The 25,443-nt window shown below is 33.6% G+C and overlaps 1 long non-coding RNA gene across 1 annotated transcript in view; it reads right to left on the minus strand.

The window, feature by feature from the left end:
* The window catches only part of LOC120160254, a 40,731-nt gene extending 26,253 nt beyond the window's left edge, over window positions 1-14,478 (minus strand). The window contains exons 1-2 of the long non-coding RNA XR_005519421.1: window positions 14,380-14,478; window positions 13,865-13,951 (exon numbers count right to left, since the gene is read on the minus strand). This is a non-coding gene — a long non-coding RNA (uncharacterized LOC120160254). The remainder of the gene's footprint in view (window positions 1-13,864; window positions 13,952-14,379) is intronic.
* Window positions 14,479-25,443: the final 10,965 nt, after the last annotated feature.

Genomic DNA, 25,443 nt, shown 5'->3' on the forward strand with positions numbered 1-25,443 from the left:
GAAGCATATTCAACTTCCCGTGAACACACTTAACAAAATTGTTTGCTAAGAGGAAACTGAGATCGGAATCAGTTATTGTTAAAACGACACAATCCGAGTTGGCAGCGAAGAATTGTCCTTGTAAGCTGACGTGAATCTTGAAGTAAAAATATGTTTCGATGATCCGAGGAATTTGAGGCGAAGCTGAAGTCTGAAGCTGTTTTCACAATAAGTTTTCTTTATCTCAATTTATTTATTTTATTTATTTGTTTTTTTAATTTTTATCTCATTATACTTCTTTGAATAATTTAAAAAAACCCTTTTTATTTTACTACTATTATTTATTATTTTATTATTTTCTCTTTTATTTATTATTATCTATTTTATTTTATTAAATCTTTTCAATTTTACCTGGAATTATATCTCCTCCTAAAATCAAGAAACAGTTTTACTAAATCAGAAACACCACAATCCATGTGGATCGACCCTGCTTCTCTATACTCATTTTCCTTTCTATTTAAGAAGACGAAATTATTTTGATAGCAAAACGAAGGTTATCACCTCCCCCTGGAAAAAGCTTCTCCTTCATAACTTTAGCATCCATGTCAGAACCAGGAAAAAATTGAAAATTTAATCAATTGGGTGAAATTTGAGGTCAAATTGAAAGTTTTTGGAACTTGTAGGTTGTTTTAGAAAGTTATAGAAAATTCAAGGACTTGAACCCAAATGAGTGTTGCCGTGGGGTTTTAAACCCCTAGAACCTGGTATGATTACTCATGTCCCTACCACTATGCTAAACATTGTTGTTGTTTATTTTTCAGGCATATATATATGTTAACCTTAAAACTTGGGATTAAAATCCCAAAATCCCTCCGCTGTCGACCTTTCTTCCATGGTCAAATTCGTCGTCGTCCGATCGTTCCAGCTCGCGCCACCACTCCCGTTTCATTCGTCGTCGACCGGCAAACAAACCCCCTCAAACCTATCGTCGTGAAATACCGCTTAACACCGTAAATTTCGACACAAAGTTTCGAAGTTTTTAAACCCCATCGTCGTGAAAATCGTTGATCTATCGTCGATCGTTGCTCCGTTTTCGACACCTCCCACACCATCGTGTTCTTTTCATCGTTCCGAGTCCACCGGTGTCCTTCTTGTCTCTGTTGTCGCTGGCGTGTGAGGGGATGAGAAAGATAAAGTTTTTGACATTTTAAAATCGAGCTCTCCACCGTTTAAAGTTGTGAACCGAGCTTGGTAAGTATCTCAAAATCCCTTAAAATAACTTTAGAATTTTTTGTAGAATTTTTAGGACCTCTTAGGACGTCGCACGCTCCCCCTCGCGTCGCCCCTGCGTGTGGGGAAAGTTCGTTGAGTGTGGACAGCTTTTGTAATGGGTTGTCCGACCCGACACGATGATCCAACCCAACCCGTGTCCGACTCGACCCATTGATCTGACCCGCATGTCCGACCCGAAGTGACCCGGTCTAACGTTGACCGTTGACCGCCCGTTGATCGTTGACCACAAAGTCAAAATTTTCGAAAAGTCATATTTTATGTTTTTCGACGTCCCGAGTCCAATTCCGAAGTCCGTTTTTCCAAATTCAAACCCAAAAGCTTCTAAATTGACAGTTAAACCCGAACATACATATGTACTTAAGAGTTTTATCTTTGAATGATTAAATTAAGACTTGAGGCTGATTAGTTATTGTTATTTGAAGCTACAAGAGACTCTCTTGATCGCTCGATAGCTCAACCCAACTCCTCTCAATCCGCTAGACTGCATGAGCCAGTATTCACTCGTATGACCCGTAAACCTTACGATTTCATAAATTAATTATGTTACCCCGCTAGTAACTTAGTGTTATTATGAATTAGATTCGAAAACTATGGCATAGCCTGACGAGGCTGGTGCTCAACAGATCTACTGTCTGACCCTATTATCGAGGTGTGTTCCCTATGTACTACTTAATTGTTTTATCTGTTTTGAATATGGTAAATTGAAATCTATGGTTTATTATTTTATTGATGCACCGACTTCATTGTGTCATCCGAAACATAGACCAGTAATTAAGCAAAACTCCTCCCGCCCAAAACAAGTATACGCCAGTGGAAAATGAAACCATATCTCTTCATCACCACGTTGCATCCGCTCGGGTATATCGTTAGTCATGGTCTGAAGAAACAAATGGGTCAACATAGCATCTCCACCTGGATGTTGTACTTTCAGCCATGGCCCGAAACAAGTATTCTCAAACAATTTTCTTTGTACAGGTGTAAGTGTCGACGCAATTGTAGTGGCTAGGCTTAATTTATTCCTTAAAGTCAATGAAGCCGAAAAAATTCCTAACAAAAACAATAAACATACCAAGTTAGATATACCAAAAACTACAAATTATACACTATAAACAGACATGATATTAAACAGGGAAAATACAGCCAAATATGTTCACGGTATTCACCCAAGTTATTATTCTATCATAGTTCACAAAATGCATCAGATAACATTCCAGAAGTAAGCACTTATATAAACATTTAAAAGGACAACATATAGGTTTAGTGCAGGTTCAAGGACAACATAAAAAGTAGTAGTTTATTCTTGAAACTTAAATTCGCAACACTGTGAAGTTAATATTTGTCTTTGTTTTTTGGTTGAAGTAATGCAATTCATTCAAGTTTCAATTTGCAGAAGAAGAGTAGTTTTTGAAACTTAAATTCACAACACGAAAATGAAATTCGCAACGCGAAAATGAAAATCGCAACGCGAATTTTATTTTCGTGTTACGAATTTAAGTTTCAAAAATTATTCTTCTGCAAATTGAAACTTGAATGAATTGAATTACTTTAACCAAAAGACAAATACTAACTTCACAGGGTTAAAGACTAAAAAGTTTAGCAGTATTGGCAGCAACCGAATGAATTTACTAAGCAATATAAGTGAAATGGTTAATCTATATCAATATACCAGTAAATTTATCATCAATTTAAAAATGAAAAATCTAATAATAATACAAAAAATTCAAAATAAAAATAATTAAAAAAACTAACCCTCGGTGGTTGATTTTCCATTTGTGGCCGTGAATGGTTGTGAGGGTGGCTCTGAGAGATGGAGATAGATGGATTTCGCCGGAGATGGGGACGGATTTCACCGGAGATGGGGACAGATGTCGCCGTAGAGAGTGAGAGATGGAGATGGGACTTAGTTGTGATTTAGGGTTTTAGGGTTATGAGTTACGATTATACTGTTTACATTTGTGTTGCGAAATTAATATTGTGTTTAGAATTCAAAAATAAAATTCGCGTTGCGAAAATAAACGCGCTTTGCGAATTTGACTTCTGTGTTGCGAATTTGGAAAATCGCGTTGCGGAAAAGAAATTTGAATTACGAATTTCAAAACTGAGTTGCGAAATTGGAGTTTGCGTTGCGAATTTGTTGGTCATTTTCACAAATCCAAAAAAAGTTAGTTAAAATAGTACATTATAAGGCATTTTCGGTCACTGAAGTTATTTTCTCTTGTTTAAAACATGGGCGCACTTTATTTATTGCTAGTTTCATGCATGAAAGAGAAGTAGAGATAACACATGCTTGTATTGTATCAAATGTAAATATGTATTAATTTTGTTGAGATAAATTAGGATAGAAGATAAATACAAGATTTAGATGTATATTCTCTTTTGTTTTGTTATATAGTCATCTTTAATTTTGGCTTAGGACTGGTTAAACTTTGGGGAAAGGTTGAAAATAATTTTAGAATTATGATTTTATTTTTTGAATTTTTTTATGATTTGTTAAACACTTATTTTGGGCATCAAACTGTATCAGTATGATACATGTATATATATAATAATATTTATTCTAAATACACTCAATCATTTGACAATGAGAATGCTCAATCACCCTTGGCAGTCGTTGGTGTTCGAACCCATGACCTCTAAGAAGAGCAATGATTCTTTTAAACACTGAGCTAAGTTGGTTTGTGTTTTGGTATGATACTTGGGTCGACAAGAAGGGTCCTCTTTGTGAAGTTTGCCATCCTACTAAGCTACCCGAAAGATCAAAAGTTGTTGATTGGTGCACTCACTCTGGTCTATCATTGATAAAGAAAAGTTGCATATAGAAGGTAATAAAATCAACAAGCAGCAGATCATAGAGAAGAATAATTGGCAGCGACCTCCATCAGGATGGACCAAAGCGAATGCGGATGGCGCTGTGCGAATTATGGATGAGGCAGCGGCATGTGGTGGCGTGATTAGAGATGAACAAGGACGATGGATTTATGGATTCACACGTAGTCTGGGAAGGTGTTCGGCCCTTATGTCAGAGGTTTGGGATATCCACGATGTGCTTAAACATTCATGGAGGCTAGGTTTTTGGAGAATCTGCAGTACCATCTTCCACATTTTCTATTTCGGTCAATGCATCTTTCAAAGCTCCAATGATTGCTGGTTTAATCTTAGGGTCTAAGGTTTTTCCTCCCCCTGGAAAAAGCTTCTCCTTCATAACTCTAGGATCCATCCTTCCTTTGGCTGCCATCTTAGTCATGGATTCAAAGAATATTTTCATCACAAATTCTATTACAATTTTATAATTACAATTTTAATATGTTTGGTGTGACAGGAGTAAGGTTGGGAGATGATTAGTGGAATTGTAAAACTTTAATGATCTCAAGAATCAAGTAATATACAATCAAATTTAATTATTTTTTTAACTATTAGTATCTTCCTTAAAAGATATCTTTATAGAAACTATCATAAGACAGTATTGGAAGAGTTATCTAGAGAAGATTGAATTTCTAGGTCAACAGACAATTTTATTTTTGTTTTGAAAAAATTCCATAACACTTAGATGAAAGCATACATGCATAACATACATAGATATTGCATGTGCCTCGACAAAGCTATAACAATGCCTTTTTTGGGGAACCACCTTTCACAGTTTCTATTTCAGTCACTGCATCTTTCAAAGCTTCAATGATTGCTAGTTTAATCTTCGGATCCATTGTTTCTCCTCCCACCGGAAAAAGCTTCTCCTTCATAACTTTAGGATCCATCCTTCCTTCGGTTGCCATCTTTGTCATGGCTTCAAAGAATATTTTCATTAGAAATTCTTCCTCCTGTTGAGGTGAAGCTGATGCACCCAAATTTTCATTTGTATCTTTCACAATACCTTTATTGACGGCATCTTGGATCCCTTCTGAAATGTCTTTTTTCGCCTCATCCTCCATCACTTTTTTATTCTCAGCCTTATTACCTGTTTGGACCTCTTCTTTACTGTCTTCTTTCTTTTCTTCGGATTTTCCTTCCACGAATTGCATTGAGAGAATCAGGGCCAATGAGAACAAAACGAAAAAGATCCTTGCCATCTCTTCTTTTCGTTAATGCTAAGCAAAAACAGTAATTCTTATTCAAATGTGATAATTAAAGATGAAATTTAAAGAGTTTAAGACGAGATATTTGTGGCGATTTTAAGGTTTGTTGATTGCTCTAGTGCTTAAGTGCCACACACGAATAAGATAGCGATGACTTTTTCTAATAATCTTTCAAAATTTGCAATATTTTCTCCGTAATTGATATTTTTGTTTACTTCGCTTTGTTTTACTTGATGATTGTACTTGTTTTCAATATAATTTTTATAAACATTATATTTATTTGAGACATTGACACTTTTTAAAAATAAAATTAATTAGTTTTACTAAAACTTTTAACAACTTTTTAAAATTAGTAAAGTATTAATATTTTATTTATCGAAAATGAAAATTATGAACTCCAATAATAAAATAAGTATTGTGTCACTTGCATTTCTAGAGTATATAAGAAAATATAATGTCGAATTAGAACTTTTGAAATACTTTAGAGCTTAACGGTAGAACCACCTTTTGTTTAAAATATGGGTACTGTGACACCCTAAATCTGTTCTGGTAGAAGATGAATCTAGTGTGTCACTTTGGTCCATAAGTAGGGGCGGAACCAGAAATTTATTAAGGCGGGGTTAAAATATTTTTTATTTTCATAAATACAATTTTTTAATTGAGGTGACCGATTAAATTTTAATTTTTTTTTAAATATATATATATATTTCAAAATTAATTAATACTTAAAAATTTGACGGAGGTCAAGGCTTCTCTTGACCCCTGTTCTGGTACAAGATGAATCTAGTGTGTCACTTTGGTCCATAAGTAAGGGCGGAACCAGAAATTTATTAAGGCAGGGTTAAAATATTTTTTATTTTCATAGATACAATTTTTTAATTGAAGTGACCGAGTAAATTTTTTTTTATTTATTTTTAAATATATATATATATTTCAATATTAATTAATACTTAAAAAAATTGACGGAGGCCCAGGGCTTCTCTTGACCCCGTGAAGTTCCGCCCATGTCCACAAGGTGATCACTACTTGAATTTTTTTTTGTTCTTGATCATTATATGTAATTATAAATAAATTCAATCATAAAGTTTATAGAAACATATATATAAAACATATTTACATATTGAAGCTATAACATCAAAGAGTAAATCCTTAAATTCTAGAGTTTACTTAATATAATTATAATATAAAGTAATGAAAGATGCAAAACAAGACTTTAGGGTAAGAATTTGGCAAAACAGATTGCGAAATGGACTCAGAACATTAAAAAACATACATGTAAGAGTCAGCAGAAAAAGTCAACGATCAACCAAAAAATCAACGATCAAAGTCAACGGTCAATAATTAACGGGTTAGGTCAAATAAGTTCGTGTCAAGTTCGACTCGATCAATAGTTCAGGTCTGGTTCGATCAGATCGATTCAGTCATGGTTCGGTCAGATCGACTCAACCCATTAAACCATCTTAGACTAGTGATTTTCTTGAATAACACCCACACGCGCTACGACAATGCGTGTGGCGCATGGAATGTCATCCAGTGATCAAAATTTCACCAAAATTTTCACTTTTATTTTTCAAGACGTGGGGAGTCTCTTACCGAGGTTGGTTTGTGGCGGTGAACGATAGAAATGAAGTTTTTCGCAAAACCAAAAATAATGCTTCCTCCCAAACACTAACGGTGACAGAGGAATCAAAGGCACCAGACGAACGGAAACAACAAGAAGAGTCGAATGACTCCGACGGTGACACAGCGAAGGAAATCGATGTCAAAATGAGATAAAATAGAAAAGGCGTTGGGAGTGGCCAAAATTGTAACGCCCCAAATTTCGAAACCCGAATCCGACCCATCAAGTGGAACCTTTTCCGACTATATTTTATTTTAATATTAAGTCGTTTTAATAAAACTTCAATTTTAAAGGAACACGATTCAAATTTAAAGTATTTTAAGGCATTTGATTATGGTTGGTGGTTCTAGAGTTGATTTATTATTTGTCTTAATACAAAAATAAGTGTCTGAACTATACTTTTTTCCCATTTAGGTATGTAAAATATTTCTCGATCAATCCATGTGCCTAACATTACAAATGTTAGCATTTCTTAGAATTCTTATAGTAGAAAGAATGATTCTTACCTTCAACAATCTCATATAAATGAAAAACGTTAGAATGGTTACTCTATTAATGGCCACGCTCTAAGTTTTTGAGAGAAAGATGAGAGGAGGAAATGGAAAAGAGATAGAGAATGAGGGAATGAACTAATTACCCACTTTATCCTCCTCTTTCATTCTAATAAAATGTCTCATTTTCAGACTAAACTAGATCAAATTTTCATCTAATTAAGTTTAATTTGGGCAAATAAACCCAATTACACATACTAATTGATTTATTCATGACTTAGATCAATATTGGAAGAGTTATTTGTTGCTTTTTTTGTTCAATGCTGTTCTTACAGGAATAGTGAAGGGGTTATAGTTTCGTTTTGTATTTGTTCTGCACCTGCTGTTCTGTTCCTTTATCTAGTGGTTGTATTGTTGTTTTCTCTTGTACTGGCTCTTTCCCTGATCGTGGTGTACTCTTTTCCTCCGACTAGGCTTGGAGGGGATTTAATGAGGCTCACGGTTGGGGCTTAAGTTATTTTGAGTAATGAATTAATCAAATTAACATAGCGAAAAAATGTTTTATTTTTAGGTGAACAGATAATTTTATTTTTATTTTGAGAAAATTTCATAACATTTAGATGCATGCATGCATACATAGAAATTGCACGTGCATTTACAAAGCAATTACAATGCAGGTTTTGGGGAATCTGTTGTACCATCTTCAACTTTTTCTATTTCGTTCAATGCATCTTTCAAAGCTTCAATGATTGCTGGTTTAATCTTAGGATCTATTGTTTCACCTCCCCCTGGAAAAAGCTTCTGCTTCATAACTTTAGGATCCATCCTTCCTTCGGTTGCCATCTTTGTCATGGATTCAAAGAATATTTTCATCAGAAATTCTTCCTCCTGTTGAGGTGAAGATGATGCATCCAAATTTTCAATTGTATCTTTCACAAGGCCTTTATTGACAGCATCTTGGAGTCCTTCTGAAATGTCTTTTTTTGCCTCATCCTCTATCACTTTTTTATTCTCAGCCTTATTACCAGTTTGGACCTCTTCTTTACTGTCTTCTTTCTTTTCTTCGGATTTTCCTTCCACTAATTGCATTGAGAGAATCAGGGCCAATGAGAACAAAATAAAAACGATCCTTGTCATCTCTTCTCTTCTTTAACGTTAAGCTAAAACAATAAGAATTGTTCAGAAGTGATCATTAAGATTGAAAATGAGATGGAATTTAATGAGTTTAGGATGAGATATTTTCGGTGATTTCAAGGTTTGTTGAATGGTTTAGTGTTTAATAGCCATACACTAATAAAATATATATGATTTTTCCAAAAAAAATGTAATTTTTTCTCCCTAATTGCTAATTTTAGTTTATTTCTCTTTATTTAGTTCATGATTGTGCGTGTTTTCAAAATAATGGTTATACACATTATAATTATTTTAGACATTCACATCTTCCATTTCTAGAATATATAAGAAGATATAATGTCAGAGCTAGAAGTTTGAGAGAATTCGGAGCATGAAAGCAAACTAGAGATAACACATCCGTGTACCGAGTCAATTATCAAATGTAAATATGTATTTTTTTTTAGATAAATTAGGACAGAAGATAAATACAAGGTTTAGAGGTATATTTTCTTTGTTTTCATTGATGTTTTTTTATTATCAGCAATAAAAATATTTATTATAAAGACTTCATTTGGAAGTATGCCTCGTTAAAACCCCCTAAACCAAAATGGGGAAAAGAGTACATTCCACCGAGTACAAGACAAGAAAAAGCAAACAAAAGCATACATATAAGAATAAAACGAAACACTACAATAAGATTGGTATTTAGCTGCATTTACTAAAAAAACACCGTTAAACTTGTACATCTCGCATCGTTTACATACAAAACGCCACAAAATGGAAAAATTAGTGATGTTTACGTGAATACGCCACTATAGATACATACATTAGTGGCATTTTTGTAAGAAATGCCTCTATATCCTCATATATTAGTGGTGTTTGTCTTACAAACGCCGCTATAGACACGTACATTGGTGACATTTGACTAACAAACGCTACTATAGGCACGTAGATTAGTGGCGTTTGTCAAACAAATGCCGCTATATCCTCATATATTAGTGGCATTTGACAAACAAATGCCACATGAGTAACATTTATTTAACAATCGTCGCCATAGAATTTATATATCCCCATTTGTCTCTTGTCTGATCCCTAATTTAATGTTTATTGTTATTGGATTTTTTATTTTTATTTTTGTTAAGTATTTCAACTTAATTATTGTCATAATTAAAATTGAAGTTTGTTGTGATTGGATAATGGTACATGATGTTAAAACTGAGTAGTACAGAATAAAAAAATAATATTCTTCAAATTAGTTAACCTTAGTGGCGTTTTGTGAATACAAACGCCATTACAAGTCATGATGATTTACGGCGATTTGCGAATAAAACGCCACTAATGGAGTAGACATTTGTGGTGTTGGTGACGAAACAGGCCACTATATACGTACTCAATATCGGCGTTTGTAGTAAAAAATGCCACTAAATATCATAACATATAGCAGCGTTTGGGTGAAAAACGCTACCATATATCATGACTATTAACGAGGTTTGGGTGAAAAACACCACCATATATCGTGTCTATTAACGGCGTTTGGGTGAAAAAATGTTACTATATATCATGACTATTAGCGGCGTTTTGGTGAACAAACGCCGCTAAAGATCTCTATTTGTTGTGGCATATTATGCTCACAAACGTCGCGACCTGTTGTGGCGTTTGATTTACCAGCGCTCTTACTAGTGACAAGAGAGCTTTTAGCAGCACTTAAAAATGCCGTTGTATGCCTGAAAAAACACCACGAAAGACTTGTTTTGTTGTAGTGTTAAAGTAAAGCGGACAAAGACCCGAAAACAACAAAACACCAAAACAGACCATCCCACATCAAACCAGCTACACCGAGCATTCGCGATGTTCACCATCACACCTTGAATAATTCAACCTTGAATCCCCGTCGACAGCCAACCATTCGGCCATTGAGATAGTAGAACACGAAACAAGATTGAGACTCACCCTATAATAGGATTAAAATAACAAAAGAGATTAAAATGACGAAAGAAATTAACGTTGGAAGCTAAAATTTTCATTATGGTAAAAAAAATGCTATATCATTAATTTTAATCAAATCAATGATTATTTGGGTCAAAATGTTATCGATCAAGTGAATGGTTTCATTTTCTTTTCTTATTCATTCTAACATGTATTGTCGTTGGAACCGGTCTCTCATGTGTAAAAGTTCGCTTTTCTACTTCCACCTGCATGTCATATAATTTATAGCTATGAACAGTGGCAGATCCATGTTTGTGTCAGAGTGAGAACCAAATTTTCTTCGAATAATTATTTATTTTATTGATTGTGTCTACCCTACATAAAAAAATTATATTATTAATATATGTGTGTCAACTCTTAAAAATATTTTTAGATAGTTCATTAACTGGTCATTAACTATGAATGTGGGTGCAAGATGCATATTCATACATACAACTGTCATTTTTGACATTTCAGGTTATTTCCTCCATTTAAATAGAAAAAACAAACCAAGGAAAGCAACCACATCGAAACATTCGGCGCTAACGGCATGAATTGCCATTTGCAGCGGAGTCGAGTACAACTCTAGCTGTTTTTGCCTCGCATCAGTGCCAATCACGTCCAAGATCTAACGCTTAAATATGATGTATTCTAGTTGTTGTATCCCGCCTTAGTATTTTTTTCTAGTATAACTATTTATATATGATATGTTAATCGACTAATCTAGATCATGTACTGCAGAGGCAAAGACGACTTTCTCAACCCAATTTGCTTGACTCACAAATACTAGGATTCAAACCTCTAACCTTGCTTAAGAGATCTAGTACCCTATCCCACTAGACCCTCTCAAGATCTATAGCGTAGTTTTTGGAACAAACGCGGCAAAAGGTCAAGATCTATAGCGGCGTTTTTGGACCAAATGCCGCAAAAGTTCAAATCTATAGCAGCATTTTTAGAACTAACGCTACAAAAGGTTGAGATCGATAGCGACATTTTTGGAACAAACGCCGCAAAAGGTTGAGATATATAACGGTGTTTTTGAAACAAACGTAGCAAAATGTCAAATCTATAGAGGCGCTTTTTGAACAAACGTCGTAAATTATTAGATCCATAGCGGCGCTTTTTGGATACAAACGTCGCTAATTACCTTTCTCTAGAATTTAGTATAGGTTCTTTCACTTTCAATTAAAAAAATATTGTTCAATAGAATTTAGTCTTCATTGCTCTTTCATGGGGAAAGGAAGTACAAAAACAGGTTTCCTTGTTTGATGAAGCATTGTTAAGTTTTTCCTCCGTGTAAACTGTATATGGAGAAACTCTTCATCCATTTCACCAAATAAATCCCCTAGCTCTGGTTCACCAAGAAGAATCCTTGCGCGCTTCAATGCTTCACTTGAAATAGATAACGACCTTCCACCTACAGTATGAAACTTGATTGAAGGTGGCATGGGAACTGAATCAAACATTAAACAAAAAAATTAAAGTAAAAGAGAGAAGTGTTTACTTGGAGTAAAAGTAGAGGCAGTGTCGCCTTCATTGAGGATAGATAATGCTTTTGCAATTGAAGATTCTTTCAATGCCACAGATTTCCCTAATCCGGTTCTAAATACCGGGTATTTATCCACTCCTCTATCATCTTTCTCAATAAGCTTCGAACATCCTGCGTACGATCTATGAAATTTGAGAGTACAAAATAAAAATATATCAACGAAAAGATTCAGAGATTATTACCTTGAAGTAGGAGATCAGCCATGGAAAGGTATGAATCAATAGGAGTTTCTTTCGAGTCATCATCGTGTTTCGACGGTAAGAACGGACCGAAAGCCTCCCAACGATAATTTGATATGTCGTCAGAGCAAATACACCACGTGGACATTCCGATGATTTTGCTTAGGGATTATGGATAAAATTTTCTAAAGTTTAATCCACAATCAATTTCTCTTACTCTGTCCATAAATATGGGTGATCGAGTTACTTACTGTATGTCTTTTGATGTGTTAACATTAGTAAACACAAACCAAAAGCGGCGAAAAGATTCAAAGATTGTTACCTTGGAGTTGGAGAAATAAGTTTTTCTATTCATTCAAAAGCATGAAAACAAAATAATGAAAAAGCAATGAAAAAAGAAACAATGATAAATTAAGGATCATAAATTGATTTTAACTAAAACAAATAAATGTTATATATGCACTATTATTCATGCATCAGTACAGAACAACAAGAATTACCTCAGACAAATGAGGGTAGAGACCACTGATGCAACCTTCACCAACTGCACCAAGAGTCAAAACAACAGCTTCCCTATCTTTCCAGGCCTCATAAACAGCAGCTAGCTTGGCTTACAAAAAATCAACAAGAGGAAAAATCTAGATGAAACTCCCATGACTAGTCTCTCCAATTAAGTTCATGCACAGAGCAGCAAAAGTTTGACATTAGCAGCAAACAATTATATTTTTTTATCAAAGTAGCATATCTATATCGTAGCAAATTATTTTAATTTGCAAAGTTAGTACATGAAACAATCTTATTTTCTGATATGCAACTTGGAACAAGGTTAGGTAACATCTATTTGCCAAAATGAACTCATAATGCAGAGGATTTAGTGAATCATTACTGAGTATAAAATACCTACATGTGTTTAGAGTCAAGATAAAGAGTCCCAAATAAATTCATAAACCATCTAGTAAAATTAGATAGGAATTAAATTGTATCAATAATGTATTATTTCAAAACAGAAAATATATATTTATACCCAAATGAACTCATATGTATGATGGAATTTTACATAACAAAGAACAAAATCAAAAGAAAGTTGTTGCCTTGGCCGATGTAAATAGTCACAATGACATACATAGGCATACTTTGACAGAAGGAATGACCTACAAAAAACAAGTCTTACAACAAGGCCATATGTTGGCCGTACTTACAATTAAGAATGCTAGCACCCTACATCAAACTAGAACTGTATAGATCTTTTTTCTCTTGAAGATGAAAGGATAGAAAGTCCACTGCAAATAGAACAATTCACAAGTTAGAAATGGAGATAAAAGATGCTAATAGAGCAGAATAAAAGAACTGCATGTCATGTACAGATGTACTCAAAATGTAAGAACTGAACAAAAGTAATAAAAGAAACACCAATAACATAAGAGTAACTTTACCAATACAAATGATAAAAAGACACAGCTGAACAATGTCTCACTGTTATAGCCTTTATCTTGGCCAAGCTCCTAAATTTACGCGAAAACTAGATATAATAAGATATTTCACCAAATAATTGGTATGAACTAGAGATAAAACAAAGAACAAAACCAAAATAAAGCTTTTCCTACGGGAAGAAGAAAGAAACCAAGATCCTGAAGTGTTCGCCCTGGCCGATGTAAATAATGAACTCCTCGGCCAGCTAAACCATGAATATACTACATACACAAAACCAGATATTAGACCAACAACCTTATGAATGAATGTTCTAATTTAGCATACTTGAAGTTTGGACAATACAAAAACACTAAACAAGCTCACCCAAAACTCATTGAGAGGTAATGAAATGCAACATATGAAAGCTTAAACAAACGATAATGACATCCATTTATGTAAAAAAAAATTAAAAAAATCATGGTAAAGCAATATTATATGTATGAACAAGTAGCAGTGTGCCAGATTTTACTTGCCAAAAATAAAAAATCAAAACAAGCATCTCTGTTTTTTAAGAAAGATGGGAGCTTTGCCACTCACCATTTACTATTTCAAATACGAAAATTGTTTCAGAAAGAAATTAACTTTGAAAATTTTTAAACGCAACATATCGAAAAAACGAATATGGGTTAAATCTGAAACGGAATAAAACCTGAAAAACTATTCCGGCAAGAAGGTATTTCCAATTGTCAAGAAAAAGGTTGATCTCTGTAGCTGTCTCTGAACAAATTCTCTTCCACAACTACAAAAACATGGCGCCCTAATTTAGCCGGTGCAGTTTCATAAATAGATTTGAGACATCATACGGCATCAATAAGATTGACGGCAACAAGGATGGCGTGTGGCGGAGAAGATATTGTACCAGAGAAGAATTTTAGGGAAGAAGAGGGAAGATAGGAAAGAAAAAGTTCAAAAGAAATAGTGATTGGGCAGGGAGATATATTTATCCTTTCGCGGCGTTTGGAGGAAAAAGCGCCACTAATGCATGTGTTTTTGCAGCATTTTTTATAACAAACGCCAGTAATGTACAATTATATCGCGTCGTTTTTAATACAAACGTCACTATATATTTAATCTATTGCGACATTTGTCTAAAAAGCCGCTATAGTATGAGCTTTTAGTGATGTTTTTATAAAAATGTCGCTAATGTACTATTTTTTGGTGTTTGGGTTAAAAATGCCGCGATATGTTTAAACTTAATGACGTTTACTATAAAAAAATGCCGCTATTAACGCCATTGTAGGCCTATTCTACTGTAGTGCATCTTCAACTTTTTCTATTTCGTTCAATGCATCTTTCAAAACTTCAATGATTGCTGGTTTAATCTTAAGATCTATTGTTTCTCCTCACCGTGGAAAAAGCTTCTCCTTCATAACTTTAAGATCCATCCTTCCTTCGGCTGCCATCTTTGTCATGGATTCAAAGAATATTTTCATCAGAAATTCTTCCTCCTGCTGAGGTGAAGATGATGCATCCAAATTTTCATTTGTATCTTTCACAAGGCCTTTATTGACAACATCTTGGAGCCCTTCTGAAATGTTTTTTTTCGTCTCATCCTCTTTAACTTTTTTATTCTCAACCTTATTACCAGTTTTGACCTCTTATTTACTCTCTTCTTTCTTTTATTTGGATTTTCCTTCCACGAATTGCCTTGAGAGAATCAGGGCCAATGAGAACAAAATAAAAACGATCCTTGCCATCTCTTCTCTTCTTTAACATTAAGCTGAAACAATAAGAATTGTTCAAAAGTGGTCATTAAGATTGAAAATGAGATGGAATCTAATCAGTTTAGGATGAGATATTTTCGTTGATTTCAAGGTTTGTTGAATGGTTTAGTGTTTAATAGTCATACACTAATAAAATATATATTACTTTTCCCCAAAAAAATGCAAAATTTTCTCCCTAATTGACTTACACCCCAAATGCAAGAAAATTGATCTAACCCATTTAACTTTTGCTGATGATATGTTAATATTTTGCAAGGGCAACCTTGAATCTGTCATGAGAGTTATTACAGTTCTTGACTATTTCTATGAGCTCTCTGGTCTTAAACTCAATGCTCTTAAGTGTGAGATATTTATTGTTGGCATCTCTGTTCAAGCTATTGATAATATTACTAATATTTCTGGATTCAAGCTTGGTCTCCTGCCTGTTCGATATCTGGGAATTCCCCTGGTCACTAGAAAACTCACAATTAAATACTGTCATCCTCTTATCAACAAGATTAAATCTAGACTTCATCAATGGCCTAGGATGAAACTCAGCTATGCAGGCAGGTTTGAACTTGTTAAAACTTTCCTCTTTAGTGTTGCCAACTAATGTTGCAAGGAACTAATTTTACCCCAATCCATCATCAACAAGATTGAGCAAATCTGCTCTAGATATTTCTGGAAAGGAGCTGACATACCTGCTGCTAGAGCAAGAGTGAGCTGGGACAAAATTTACATGCCTAAGTCTAAAGAAGGATTAGGCCTCAAGGACATTAAGTCTTGGAACAGAGTGTGCATGATCATTCTTATTAAAAATTTACTTGTTGGGGAGGGCTCATTATAGGTTGCATGGATTCATAGTTACATAAAAAAGCAACAAAATTTTTGGCTCATGGAAGACTCTTTGAACACTAGCTGGAGCTTTAGGAAAATTTTGAAGCTTCGAAGTGTTTCTCAACCCCTACTTACTGCAGGAGTCGCGAGCACTAAGGAAATTTATGAAGAGGTACGTTCGAAGAATAGTAAAGTCCCAAGGCAAAAGCTGATATGGTATCCTCTTCACATCCCTAAGCACAACATTATTTCTTGGATGGTAATTCTGGATCGACTACCCACCAATGATAGGCTGCAAAGATTTGGATTAGTTACTAATGATCAATGCATCCTCTGTTCTGAAGCAAGTGAATCCAGGAATCATTTTTTTGCAGAATGCAAGATTGCTGCTTCCATTTGGAACTCTATTCTTATTCTCTCTGGTCTTCACAAACCTTCTTTCACTTGGGCTAATTTACTGGTTTGGGCGACTGCGACTTGGAAAGGAAAATCTCTAATTACTAACATCACCAATGAACTCAAATGCAGTTATTTATTCATGTCTCGGATCAACGTACAAATGTTGAATCGAAATTCATATTGTAACAAATTCTCTACACAACCTAAATTGATGTATATCTCATAATTAGCCTCATAATTAATATATATCCTTTTTTTGAACATCAAAAATTATAATTTATTATTAAAGGGGAGCAAAACACAATAACAAGTGTTTTATTATTATATCACTAAGGTAAATCAACATAAATTTGAAAACTTCCTTCAAAGAATATAAAATAAATTTTAGTATGATCAATTTGATTTGGTAATTTATTTGTTCAATATTTAAGCTTTATGAAACTTTAATGGATTCAAGAATTAAGTAATATACAACCAAAATTATTTATTTTAATTATTAGTATCTTTCTTAAAAGATATCTTTATAGAAATTATCATAAGATAATATTGGAAGAATTATGTAGGAAAAGTTGAACTTGTAGGTCAAAAGACAATTTTTTTTTGAGAAAATTTCATAGCCTAATTATCTTTAAAGAAAAAAATTCATAAAACTTTTTTATTAAGCCTAATTATCTTTTTAAAGAAGAAGTATGAATGCCTAAAATAAATATAATGTTTGTAATATTTATTTTGAAAAAAGAAAAGCACAAACATAAAGTTAAAATAAATGGCTAGAAAGCATTAGACCAATTACGGAGATAAAATTGCAATTTCTGAAAATTTCTCAGAAAAAAGTCATCTCCATCTTACTCGTGTATGGCTATTAAGCATTAGATCAATATATAAACTTGAAAATCGCAGAAAATATCTCATTTTAAACTCTTTAAATTTCATGTCAATCTCAGTTTTAATTATCACTTTCCAAGTAATTCTTATTGTTTTAGCTTAACCTTAAAGAAAAGAAGAGATGGCAAGGATTGTTTTTGTTGTGTTCTCATTGGCCCTTATTCTCTCAATGCAATTCATAGAAGGACAATCCAAAGAAGAGACTCCCAAAGAAGAGGTCAAAGGTGGTAATAAGAATGAGGATAAAAAAGTGACAGAGGAGGTTGTGAAAAAAGACATTTCAGAAGGACTCCAAGATGCCGCCAACAAAGGTCTTGTAAAAGATACAGATGAAAATTTGGATGCATCAGCTTCACCTAAACAAGAGGAGGAATTTCTATTGAAAATATTCATTGAAGCCATGACGAAGATGGTAGACGAAGGAAGGATGGACCCTAAAGATCTAAAGGAGAAGCTTTTCCCAGGAGGAGGAGAAACAATTGATCTTAATATTGAACCAGTCACCATTCAGGCTTTGAAAGATGCAATAAGCGAAACAGAGTCTGTGGAAACTGGTGCTGCAGATTTCGCAAAACGTGCACTGTAATTTTTTGTAATATATATATGTTATGCATGTATCCATGCATCTAAGGCTATGGAATTCATGGTCTAATAATGGTCGTTAGTGACCGATGATGGTGAACGACTGAGAGAAATTTTGATTGGATTTAAAAAATAAATTATTATTTTATATAAAATTTAAATGTTAAATTGTTACTTTATCTAAAATTTAAGAATTAAATTAGTATTTTATTTAAGAATTAAATTAATATTTTATTTAAAAGATTTTTGTTTAAATTTAAAATAATTTTCTTTTACAAATATATCGGTCATCAAAATTAATATTATCTTACATTTCAATCATCAAAATGTTATAAATAGATAATGTAAATAATTAAAATATTATTTTTTAAATTAATAATCAAAAGTGAATATGAATGACATAACTTAAATCGAATAAGAATTTATTTTTGTTTCTGAAATAAATAATATCTTACCGTGAATACTATGTCTGTGTTGAAATATTAACACCAGCATATTAATTATGTTATACTTCAATAAATGTTAATAAGTTGAAGTTATTTAATAGTTTATTTAATGTTGTAAAAGTTACGTGGTTCCTTTCCTATATTAAGGATGCTCTATGTTAACTTTTAAATCACACCAAATAAAATCAAGTGCTCTTTTATTTGATTTTTGTTTCTTTTTCTTATTGTTTTGAACCTTTGTTGGCTTGTGGGGTATTCAACAATTGGTATTAAAGCTTCAGTGAGAGTTGTTTGATTGTTGATAAAGTAGTGCGATAGTGTGATGGTGCGTGTTTAGGAAAGTACTGAGAAAGGTTTGGTATTTAAACGAACCGTGTGATCCACCTCTCTTTCTTGGGAACTTACCTAGTGTATGGTCCACAAACTATTTTATTTTAGTTGTTCACCATCGTCGGTCAATGACGACCATTATTTGACCCTAAATTCCATAGCCTTTAGATGCATGAATACATGCATAACATATATATATTGCATGTGCATCTTACCAAACAATTACAGTCATGTTTGCGGAATCTGCAGCACCAATTTCCACGGATCTTAGGATAAATTGTTTCTCCTCCCCCTAGAAAAAGCTTCTTATTCAGATCTTTAGGGTCCATCCTTTTTTCTTCTACCTTCTTCGTTATGGCTTCAACGAATATTTTCAACATAAATTTTTCCTCTTGTTGAGGTGAAGCTGATGCATCCAAATTTTCATCTGTATCTTTCACAGAGTCTTTGTTGGCAGCATCTTAGAGTACTTCTGAAATATTTTTTTCCGCAACATCTTCTGCCACTTTTTTACCCTCATCCTTTTTATCACCTTTGACCCATTTTGAATGTACTTCTTTGTCTTCTTTGGAATTCACTTTTTCATCCTCTTTCTCATTACCATTTTGGACCTCTTTTGAACCTGGATGTATGGTCTATTTTGTTTTTATTGCTATTAAATTGTTTTTACCTTTTAGGGAGAAAAATATTACTACTTATTCATCTCCAATTTTTTTTAGGACTAGTTAAACTTTGGGGAAAGGTTGAAAACAATTTTAGAATTATAATTTTATTTATTTTATTTTGATTTTTTTATAAATTATTAAACACTTCTTTTTCAGTTAAAAAAGTTTAAGATTTTAATTCGTCAATGTTATAAGATAGATGATTTTTTTCTTAGAACTCTTATAATAGTAAGGATGATTCTTACCTTCAGCAATCTGATATGAATGATATACACTAGAATTGTAACATCTTAAAATTTTAAGAAATGGTCCAATTGAGTTTTGATTTATTTTTTATTTTTGGATGAAATCATCGTGATATTAATCAATTTGAGTTAATTAATTAATTGATAGGTTCGATTTAATACGTCACATGGTTTTGATATATATATATATATATATATATACTCATTCCCAATAAAAAATTCTCCTTTTACACTCATTTGGGTCTAATTTTTATCCAATTAAACTCAAATCGGGTCTTAACTCAACTGCACTTACTATTTGATTTATTCATGACTCGGGTAAACATACGTATGTTGACTCAAAATGTAGATTGCGAAAAATACTCTATTACCTAAGATAGTGTGTATCTTATTTTTAACCTCGTAATTAACATATAACTATCCGATTTGGTAATTTACTTGTTCAATATTTAAGCTCTATGAAACTTTAATGAACTTATGAGCTACGTAATATACAACTAATTCTTTTTAACTATTATTATCTTCCTTAAAAGATATCTTTATAGAAATCATAATAAGACAACATTGGAAGAGTTATGTAGAGAAGGTTGAATTTGTAGGTCAACATATAATTTTATTTTTATTTTGAGAAAATTTCATAACCTTTAGATGGATGCATACATGCATACATACATAGATATTGCATGTGCATCTACAAAGCAATGACAATGCATGTGCATCTACAAAGCAATTACAATGCATGTTTTGGGGAATTTGCAGTACCATCTTGTACAGTTTTTACTTCACTCATTGCATCTTTCAAAAGTTGAATGATTGCTGGTTTAAACTTAGGGTCCATTTGGTCTCCTCCCCCTGGGAAAAGCTTCTCCTTCAGAACTTTAGGATCCATCCTTCCTTCAACTGTCTTCTTTGCCATGGCCTGAAAGAGTATTTTCATTAGAAATTCTTCCTCCTGTTGAGGTGAAGCAGATGCATCCAAATTTTCATTTGTATCTTTCAGAAGGCCTTTGTTGACGGCATCTTGGAGCCCTTCTGAAATGTCTTTTTTCGTCTCATCCTCTACCACTTTTTTATCCTCAGCCTTATTACCAGTTTGGACCTCTTCTTTACTGTCATTTTTCTTTTCTTCGTATTTTCCTTCCACGAATTTCATTGAGAGAATCAGGGCCAATGAGAACACAACAAAAGCAATCCTTGCCATCTCTTCTTTTCTTTAAGGTTAAGCTAGAACAATAAGAATTATTAAAAATTGATAGTTAAGATTGAAAATGAGATGAAATTTAAAGAGTTAAGGATGAGATATTTTCGGCGATTTCAAAGTTTGTTCAATAGTTTGGTGTTTAATAGCCATACACTAATAAAATAGAGACGACTTTTTCTCAAAAAAATCAAAATTTATAATTTTTCTCTGTAATTGATAATTTTAGTTTATTTCTCTTTATATTACTTCATGATTGTGCATGTTTTCAAGATATGTAACCCCCTCAGACCGATGCGGGTAACCCGATCCGATCTGGAGTGTCACATTAGGGCCACCGGAGTGACCCACTGTAAAAATAGCGGAAAATTTAAAACTTTTATCACAACATGTAAACTCATAAAATCATTTATGAATACAAAATAAAATTTATCAGTATTCAAAATTAAAACAGATTTTCAACCTCAGATATAAAAAGAAAATACAAGTTACATGCCCCCTAATCACATATACCATACTCTACAAGCAACGCCGGAAGAACTCCCTTACTAATGTTGATAGATGCACTGACACGATTCTTTTAACCTGAAAAGGTGAGTAACAGAGTGAGCTTTGGGAAACTCAGTAATACAATACTACCAATTGATACTACACGATATGTAGATAAATGTAAAGCCATATAATTCCCTTATTAAATCAGACGTATACCAATTTTCGGAATAATCTGGGGTACCACTGGTAGTTCATCGAGTAGAAGCCATGAAGATCTCAGTTCATATGAAACATTTCATACTATCACGTTTTCATGAGGTCGAATACGATGTCTAGTGTGTTCCAATCAAAACCACTGAAAATATATAAATCTTTTAAAATCAACTCAGAACCCTCAGCACACAGCAAAAAGGGAGCCAACCTAAACATATGCCTTGGGGCCTATGGGCCTACCCAAGGGTATCCTTAGGTTCGTAGGGTTACCTTATGCACACAGCAAAGGGAACCAACCTAAGGATATTCCTTGGGTAGGCCCATAGGCCCCAAGGCATATCCTTAGGTTGGCTCCATTTTTGCTGTGTGCTGAGGGTAAGCCTTACGGACGCAATTCTGGGGAACTACATAATGGAGTTTGGTTGGAGGGTTCCACTATGATTTTAAAAGATTTATATCTTTTCAATGGTTTTGATTGGAACACACTAGACGTCCTATTCGACCTCATAAAAACGTGATAGTATGAAATGTTTCCTATGAACTGAGATCTTCATGGCTTCTACTCGATGAACTACCAGTGGTACCCAGATTATTTCAAAAATTGGTATACGTCTGATTTAATAAGGGAATTATATGGCTTTACATTTATCTGCATCTCATGTAGCATCAATTGGTAGTATTGTATTACTGTGCTTCCCAAAGTTCACTATGTTACTCACCTTTTTCAGGTTAAAAGAATCGTGCCAGTACATCTATCAACATCAGTAAGGGAGTTCTTCCGGCGTTGCTTATAGAGTATGGTACATGTGATTAGGGGGCATGTAACTTGTATTTTGTTTTTATATCTGAGGCTGAAAATCTGTTTTAATTTCGAATACTGATAAATTTTATTTTGTATTCATAAATGATTTTATGAGTTTACATGTTGTGATAAAAGTTTTAAATTTTTCGCTATTTTTACAGTGGGTCACTCTGGTGGCCCTAATGTAACACTCCAGATCAGATCGGATTACCCGCATCGGTCTTAGGGGGTTACATTTAGTGGTATCAGAGATGTACCTCCAGTCTACCCATATAATATCCCAATAAAACAGTTCGAATATAACCAGTGAAACATAAAACCATAGTTCATAAACCAGTAGTTTCCATGATTCCATAAATCAGAAAAAATTCATATTTTTCGATGAAAACCATAATCAGATATCATATACCATGTTGCCATGGCTCACAAACTAGTAAATCAATACTTTCTTTAAAAACTTATTTTAAAACATATAAAATCGTCATGTAGTACATATGGAACACACTAGAGAATCCAAGTATTTTTCAGAGGCATTTTGTAGTTATCAATATGGATAACATGAAACTTGTACAATTTGATCGGATTCCAGGAAAGAGAATCAATTTATAACCGTTCTAATCAGACATTTAAGGTTGATACTTTAGAATCCCACTATGTTTTCATGTGCATCAGGAAAGTGTTCAAGAATAACTGGAGTGATTGAGTTGATAAAGAAGAAATGAATATTCAGGGCAATTACCATCCATGTTAGTTGATCGGATTATCGAACAACTTGAGCTGAACAACTCTCATAACTGATGTCTGCCGACTGGTCAATTCATTGCCCTTCCTGGTATTCACTCTATAATACCAACAAATTTTGTCCATAGATCATCTTCACAATTATCACAGAATATACCTTAAGGAATTGATGACGTATTTGATTCTTAGTTCATAACCCATAGGGACCGTACATCATACAAGTTTGTTGGTATTCCCAGACTCATCCAATCATTTACTAAATTCTCCATCATTAAGGTTACTTAATTCATTTAGTAGTCAAGTTTATTCCTATTACTCTAGAGCTTTTCAGAGTAATTAGGACGCTTCTGAATTTCGGATACATGTTATACTTCTGTTCAGTTCAATTTGGTATTCGTGGCTGATTTGTCTAATGAATATCCATTTCTTAATACCGAATGCGATCTTGAGTTGAGTTGAGTTACGTACTTCTAGAATTATCATCGATCAAAACTAAGGAGATGAACAAGGATTCAAGTGATATCTATGCCATTTAGGTACGAATATATCATTAATATTGATCAACTCACTTAATTTGTTCCATAACTTTGGTAGTACAACACCCATGTTTATTTGGATTGCTTAATTAATCCAAGACATTTACTTAGTCTAGTCCATAAGGGCATTTTAGTCATTTTGTTGATCATTATTTTTCCATTCATTTCAAAGCTTGAGGATATCCCTTTATTCTTGGGCTTGGTGATATTCTTGAGTCATTTCCATTACAGGGGTATTTTGGTCATTTTACAGATCCAATGTATTTAAATCATTTCCTTCTGTCCGATCTTATTATTTAATTCAGACTTATCATCTATTCTATTCCCTTCGAACAATTCTGATATAAGAGCACCCTCGATAAATTATTCTTCAGGTATTTACTCATAACTCGGAGATTTCCAGGTTAAGTCTTTTCAGATGTTACTAACGACTTATCAGGAATTTTCCATACAAAATTAGGATCTCAACAATTAAATCAGTAATTTATCGGTTTAAGTACAAATTCTCAGGTTACTTTCTCATTCAGAGTCAACTCAAACTATTTTTACCTCTCAAGGGTATTTTCATAATTCTGTAACCCGATAATTTCGGTATTAAACTCTTAACAATGATAATATAATTTGGAGATCCTAGGGTTAATCATTTTTTCGAAAAAATCTCTAAACAATAAATTATTCCTTAACAAACCTCTTATCCAACTTCAAGGGTCAATTCTTGTCTTTTTACAAGATAAGGGTATTTTTGTAATTTTACCTAATCGAAGTATTCTCATAATTTATCATCCAAGTATGGTTTAATGAGATAAATTATAATTTACATATTCAGAGCTAATTACTTTATTACTGAATCATATAACTTGTAATTCAATAGAGAGTTAACTAATTTATCACTTAAACCGTATTCGGTTTGAATCCACCCATAATCAAACATGCATAATAGACCAATCATATACATCCATGCATTTATCCATTATCAACATGTTCTATAAAGCATAAAGAGGTAGTAATGTATTACCTCGATTTTTGTGCCATACTGATCGACCATTTAAACTCCATTTGAACGTCCTCGATCTTGAAATCAACTTCCAATAATTCCTCGAATACATATCAACAGAAATTTCATTAGAAACGGAGCTTAATTGCGTAAAACGGATCGAATATGGTGATAAATCAGTGAAAAACAGCTTATCGGGTTTGAATTTGACGAAACAGACTTCGGATTCGGATTCAGGACGTCGAAACATTAAATATGACTTTTCGAAAATTTTGACTTTTTGGTCAAAGTCAAAGGCATCGAGTTTGATTGACAATTTCGAGGCTTTCGGGTCCGAATTTGGAAAAACATACTTCGGAATCGGACTCTTGACATCAATAAATATAAAATTTGACTTTTTGGTTAAAGTCAACGAGTCGGGTCGGGTCAAACCGGGTCAACTGCCCCAACTGTTTTCGAACCTCCCCCACTCGCAGGGGCGTCGCGTGGGGGCGCGTGAACAGTGCTATGGTGTCCGAAAAATTTCTAAAAAATGTTTAAGGCATTTTGAGACATTTACCAAGCTCGATTCACAATTTTGAAAAGTGGAGAGCTCAATTCCGAAACATCAGAAACTTTAAATTCCTCACCCCTTCACACGCCGAC

Source organism: Hibiscus syriacus, unplaced genomic scaffold (genome assembly GCF_006381635.1).
Source record: "Hibiscus syriacus cultivar Baekdansim isolate YM2019G1 unplaced genomic scaffold, ASM638163v2 tig00111392_pilon, whole genome shotgun sequence".
In the NCBI taxonomy this organism is placed as follows: domain Eukaryota; kingdom Viridiplantae; phylum Streptophyta; class Magnoliopsida; order Malvales; family Malvaceae; genus Hibiscus; species Hibiscus syriacus.